Here is a 6,389-nt window from a genome sequence, read left to right as displayed (position 1 = left end):
GGATCCCAGGTAACACTCACCCTACTGGTTCAAGCTTGAAGGTTCTATCTGCTGTGCTCCTATTGCTCACTTTACCCAGTACAGGTACACCACCGATTTTCAGGCAACTGATGGTTTGGCATCTCCTTTAGTCCAGGCAAAATTACGTGAGGGAACTTGAAATTACCATGGCCACCAGACAAGTTTACTAGGTGGCCACAGATGGCATTGTGTGTAGAGTGCGCTTATTTACACTGCACGTGTTGGTGGTGATACCGCAATTCTGTGAGATTCTTAGCTTATCTTATTCAAATTTAACCCTAGCTATGGCTTCTAAGACATATGAGAGTGTCATTCATGGTGTCACACATAACCAGGCTATATCAATTCAAGATAAAGTAGAACTGTTGAAAAAAATGGACCATGGTGTTTCGGTGCGTAAGTTGTGTGACATCTACAGTATTGGTACATCAACTGTTTATGATATAAAAAAGTAAAAGGAGAAGATATTGGAATTTTATGCAGACAGCGATTCCAAGAAGCAAATGACAATTAGAAAAACCATGAAAGATGGTACGAGTAATGAGCACAATCGAGTGATGATGGAGTGGTTTCGAGTGTCGGAGTGATGGAGTGGACTTGTCAGGTAGCATGACTATAATGAAGGATGGCTTCAAAGATTCAAGAAGTGTCATGGAATTTCCATGAATAAAGTGTGCGGAGAAAAGCGGTCTGCAAACCATGAAGGAGCTGCTGAGTATGAGAACGACTTTGCAAAACTCATAGCTGACGAACACCTCAGTCCTGAGCAGGTATATGATGCAGATGAAACTGCATTATTGTGGCAATGCACACCTAGGAAAAAACTAACAACATAAGACGAAGAAGACCCCACAAGATTCAAGGACAGACATACCATCTTTGGGTACTCAAACATTTAATATTCTTTTTTATTTAAATTTCTAGCAGTCCATGGTATACTTTAGACACATGGGAGATGTATAATTAGTGGGTTAGAGGTGTGTTGATGAATCATTATTATGTGACCATGATTGGTCCTGTAAAATGTTTAATCTGGCAAAGCGTTGGAGCCAAGAGTGCCGCAAAATCGGTGGGGTACCTGTGCCACATGGTTCAGTACAGCAGCCACACGTGTCAACTCCCTGGTTACAATACTGCAACTGCTTAAATCATCTGCCTGTTTACAAATCCATTTGTTCAACTTTTACATTCTGATTAGAAAATCATCCATAAATGTGAAAACTAACATTCTAATGACTCTTCCTAAGAATTTGGGAGAGAGAGATGCATACACTTAAGGGAGAGAATATGGAGACCTCAGCTAGTGTTCCTGGTGGGGACAGATTAGGCTTACATGGGTAGTAGCATTGTTAAGCTGCTGGACAATTAAGAAACAAAAATCTTCCTTACTTTGGTCATAAGCTTCAGGTCGGATTTGCAAACGAATCATGCTCATTTTATCTCTCCCCCACTGAATATTTTGTACAACTGGTGTGACCTGCAAAATGTTAAGCAGAACATAAATATCAAGATAATATGAAACAAAACAAGAAACATATCTTTCTATTTGAATGATCATGTAATCAAAAATACATGCATAAAGTCAATTTTGCCTTGTGAAAATCATATACTGGTGCTGGAGTTTTTACTTATGAAGCTGCCCTTCACCCAAGTAGTTCTATTAAGCTGTCAATTCATTGTTGCTGACATTGGCAAGATAAGAAAAAAAGGTCTACATGGTGCAGTGCTTGACCATGAGTTAGTATGGGCCAGTCTGGGATCAGACCTGCATGCATTCAAATCCTGGGCATGGCAGTTGGCCTGCACCTAACTTAGGTGTTCATTCTTCCCTTCGGGTTGGTCAACAAGTGAAAACCTGGCTTAGGATGGTGTGTGCATGAGTATGAGTGTGTGTGTGTGTGTGTGTGTGTGTGTGTGTGTGTGTGTGTGTGTGTGTGTGTGTGTGTGTGTGTGTACATACTTTAGGAGTCATGACATGGTGGATATATATACAAGGTTAAGAGATATGGTGGATATATATATACAAGGTTAAGAGATATGGTGGATATATATACAAGGCTGAGATGGGCCATCACAGGAGTAAAGATCTCTCCCCGTAAGACACAACAGTAATGACATGATAAAAAAAAGTGTCATTATTATTATTAGTTCTCTACCTGCTCTTGGGTGGGGACACTTATGCCCACCTCAGGTGTGCAAGACTGCACCCCTTTCCTTAACCCCACTCCCTCACCACTCCATCCTCCAAACACCTACTGCATGGGAACAGCTAGGGAACCTGAGGAGATGGATCAGTACTAGATGGGGTGGGTCAGCCAGGAACCTGAATCTGAAGGGGTGGCTTAGGAACCTGAGGGGCATATCAAAGTCCAAGGAAGTAGCCAAGAACTAGAGGAGTTGGATTGGTCCTGAAGGAAGCAGGAATGCACCCAAGGGGATGGAGGGCTATACAATAGGCAGCCTAGAGCCCAGTGATACTTAAAAAAATCTGGTTTTCAATTTCTTAAGAGCTTTTGTGACAGAAAGATAGATAGATGGTGACATATACACAAGCTATGTCCATTATAGTAAGACTATACAATCTCAGGATCCCTTTAATAAAGGAGTCTTGGGGATATTACCCCAGCACCCCTTCTCCAGGGGTTCTTACAGATTCAGGAATGCACTACATTCAGCAGCAGTGACAGAATGGACTCTTATGTGGAGAAAAGTTCTTTGTCAAAACTATACACTCTTTTATTTAAAAACAATGATAAAGCCTCCCCAAAGGTGACTCCTCACTAGCGGCGTAAACTCACGGAAGTGGAGTTCAATAACACCTGCCACTGCCACACTCACTACATGCAACCAAAGATAACTAAAATGTGAGATAACTGCTAGAAAAATATGTAAGCAGCTGCTAAAGCTGTAGCCCTAAACTACTCATGACATTGACATGTCACATTCATTCACCTCAACCATCAATAACACCAGTTTCAAACCCTGAAAAGTTATGGCAAGGTTAACCAGGTTCTTTGGGGGACAGTAGGCTGGGCATGCAGGAGGTCAAGAGCAAGTGAGATTCCAACTTGGTAACATACTTAATACAAGCTCAAAACCAACTTTCTAAGCAACCCATATATTCATTACAGTGCAAACTGGATGGGAAGAGGCTCTTCTTAACACAAAAAAAATCCTTAGCAAAGAACAAGCTTTTCCAGAGCAACACCTTTATACAAAAAGAGAAACTTCAGATGGTTTTGCAAGATAAATATGTACAATGAAAATCGAAATAATGGAAATAATGTTACTATCTGAGCAGCCAAAAGCAAATACCTAATTAGCTGACTTAAAAGTTCTATGAACTCATTGTAAAACTCTATTCTATGAACTCATTGTAAAATTCTTACACCTAAAATAGCATCATAAAAATTAAGCAGTTTGATAGCAAATGGAAACAACAGCTTGGGGCAAAACACCAACAGGTGGTATAAACAAACGTAACAACTCTTGTACAAGAATCAGTCTTAACCATTCAAAGACAGGTCAATGCAGCTCATCCACACAACAGACAATTAGTCTTGTGTAAGGCATTTTCAAAAGACTTAATGTAAGATGCCTAAGATCTAAGCAAGTAACTAGTGTACTCTGAACTTCAAGCTAAGAAATATAACTTGAAAAAGGATATTCTCATGGATTCCTTTAATTTTTCTAACAAGGTTGGGAAATACACTTCGAATATCAACACAACCTAACCTGAGTTCTGTTGGTATGAGAACACTATAAGGCAGTCATGTCAGCCCTCACGGAATTTTTCAGTGTATCACAAAATTAATGGACATCTCACACTGTTGCAGTTAAACTCACAAAATTTTTAACAACACCAGTTTATCAATGTTTCATTAACCTCCAAAATACCTACTGCATTTGACACAGGAACTAGAGTCAAGCTATCACAAAATACTTCACTCTTAAGATTGTAGGTAGTAGCTTCTTAGGGTGTCAAACTGAGGAGCATTCCCTCCAGATCCACCCAATGAGGTACATGTTCATGCCAAAAGGAAACCAGACATATCTCGACACTTACACTGAGTCCAGCCAAAGCTGAATGCAATTCAATGCACTCCTAAACACATCTGTATCTGTAATTGGTTGCCAATGCAACCAAATCCACCTCTGGACCATTGCTTCACAAATGAAATCTCAAGCCAGTATTCATCCTGTCCCTACCCTATCTACTTTGGACGGAGCATCTATCATGGTTTCTTGTAATTTTTTGATGCTGAATGCTACTAAGAACAGATGTTTCTTGCAAATTTAATTAAATTTGGGGACTATCCACAATCACAGGCTCTGCGAACAAGCAATCCTCTGTCTGTTGAAACAAGACATCACAGACATATTCTTTGAAAACAAAATACATTAATAATTTCATTTGACTTATCTCCTTTTGGGTGGTGTAAACATATCGGTAATTTTTATTTGTCAACAAGAACTACAACCTAAGAATAAAACTAGAAATTACATCTGTTAACTGGGTTAACTGGGAAGTGCCTACATCTATGAAATGGAAAGTGGCTACTTCTATCAATTGGGAAGGAGCTATACATCTTGAATGGGAAGTGGTACAATATCAAATAATGCAGATGTACAACAAGGAATATTTCTTGAATCAGATGTTATATTAAACAGCTACACAAACTTACTTTATTGGTACCGTTGCGCTGAAACCACCAATATACTGTTTGAAGAAACTCAGGTCTCCAGCCCTCAAATGGCTGGCCTACATTGTAAACTAGCTCATTACCTGTGGGACAGGGTTATAATCAGAGAACATAACATATAAAATAACTTCACATAAGTATGGAATCTTCACAGGACACTAAGAACCATACATGTCTGTGTGATCTGAATGCTTCAGTAGAATAAAAAGGATAAAAAAGAAAAATCTATGAAAAATGGGGTATTGCCAAGAGAAAAAAAAGAAGAATGATGGAAACTTGCAGGGGGTCTGAGTAATGAATAAGACCTGGGAGTCGAAAATAGTTATTTTGGCATAAATGTGAAAGGTTATGCATGTAACACCTGTTACCATCAATTTCTTTATTCTGTTTCCTTTTATCAAAGTTACAGTGTTATCATTAATTTCCATTAGACAAAAGTGTGCAGGATAGGGTGAATGAGTTGGAAATATCTAAAGACAATACTTGGTATGAGTGTTGACTAAAAAAGAAATGATATGGTAAGGGAAAGGTGTGGCAGTTAGAGGAGTTTGTATAAAAGCAACAAAGAGAGTGTGCTGAAATGGTCTGAACATATGGAGAGGATGAGCGAGGAAAGGATTACAAAATGGGCATAGGTGTCAGAAATGGAAGGTTAAGAAAAAGGGGGAGATCAAGAAGGAGCTGGAAGGATGGAATGATAGATGTTTTGAAGGCTCAGGACCTGAACATGCAGGAGGGTGAAAGGTCTGATAGGGATGCAGCACACTGGAATGATATAGTTTGCAAGGGATGAACCAGGGTGTATGAAACAGAGAAAACCAGGGAAAGGTCTTTGGGGTCTAACTGTAATTTGGGTGTTCTGGTTTCAGTGCATTATAAAGGAGAGTTAGGGTGAAATGAGAACAAAAATGGTCAAATTTTACCTCTGTTTCTGGTGCTATCTCATGAACAAAGAAAATGGTGAACATGTACAAAACAAAAAGAAACATATCAATTCTAATAATATCTACCACCATTATTACCCTGAAAGAAATATCAGTATTTGAGTTAGTACTAAGGATATAGGTCACCCCAATTACCCAGCTAAAATGTGTAAAATCAACTTCAGGTCAAGGAACATTACCAACAGTCAGGATGAAAAGAGACTCCTAACATATGACAGCATGCTGGGGCAACAGACATTGCAACAACAACAGCTATAGTATAATGCAGCACATACCTGCAGTTCCATGGTAGTCCCCTACAGAGGACAAGGTTAGATTTTCTCTGTCTATCATGACACCACTGTAGGTAGCATGGAACTCTACACCCTCTAGGTTCTTCATTAAAAACTGTCCAATAAAAGAGGCAATTCTATTCATAATACATTAGGCAATATCTCCCAGATAGTAGTAGCAATGGTTTCAGCACCAAAATAATTCTTAATAGGATAATCAATACTTAAATACAAATATTAGGTCACGTACAATTAAATCCTTCATGGATGAAAAATTTACATAAAAAACTTTAATCTTTTATATGATTATCTAAATATTTTGTTGCCTTTACATATAAATGCAACACATGACAGTTTGACAGTAGGAGAATGAATGTGAGGAGATGTAGCCTCCCTTCACCTGTTCCTGGCACTACCTACCTCACCAAATCAGGAAACAGCAATCAAAT

General features: G+C 38.9%; 1 long non-coding RNA gene across 1 annotated transcript; it reads right to left on the bottom strand.

Annotated features, from left to right (window-relative positions):
- Positions 1-1,402: 1,402 nt before the first annotated feature.
- On the bottom strand, positions 1,403-6,058 carry LOC139755821 (uncharacterized). Its single transcript, XR_011714176.1, has 3 exons — positions 5,944-6,058; positions 4,707-4,807; positions 1,403-1,498 (listed from the first exon to the last, which is right to left on the bottom strand). It is a non-coding gene; the product is annotated as an uncharacterized lncRNA (long non-coding RNA).
- Positions 6,059-6,389: the final 331 nt, after the last annotated feature.

The sequence above is a fragment of the Panulirus ornatus genome, chromosome 20, assembly GCF_036320965.1.
Source record: "Panulirus ornatus isolate Po-2019 chromosome 20, ASM3632096v1, whole genome shotgun sequence".
Classification (NCBI taxonomy): Eukaryota; Metazoa; Arthropoda; class Malacostraca; order Decapoda; family Palinuridae; genus Panulirus; species Panulirus ornatus.
The sequence above is the reverse complement of the archived record's forward strand: the minus strand, read 5'-3'. Positions and strand labels throughout refer to the sequence as shown.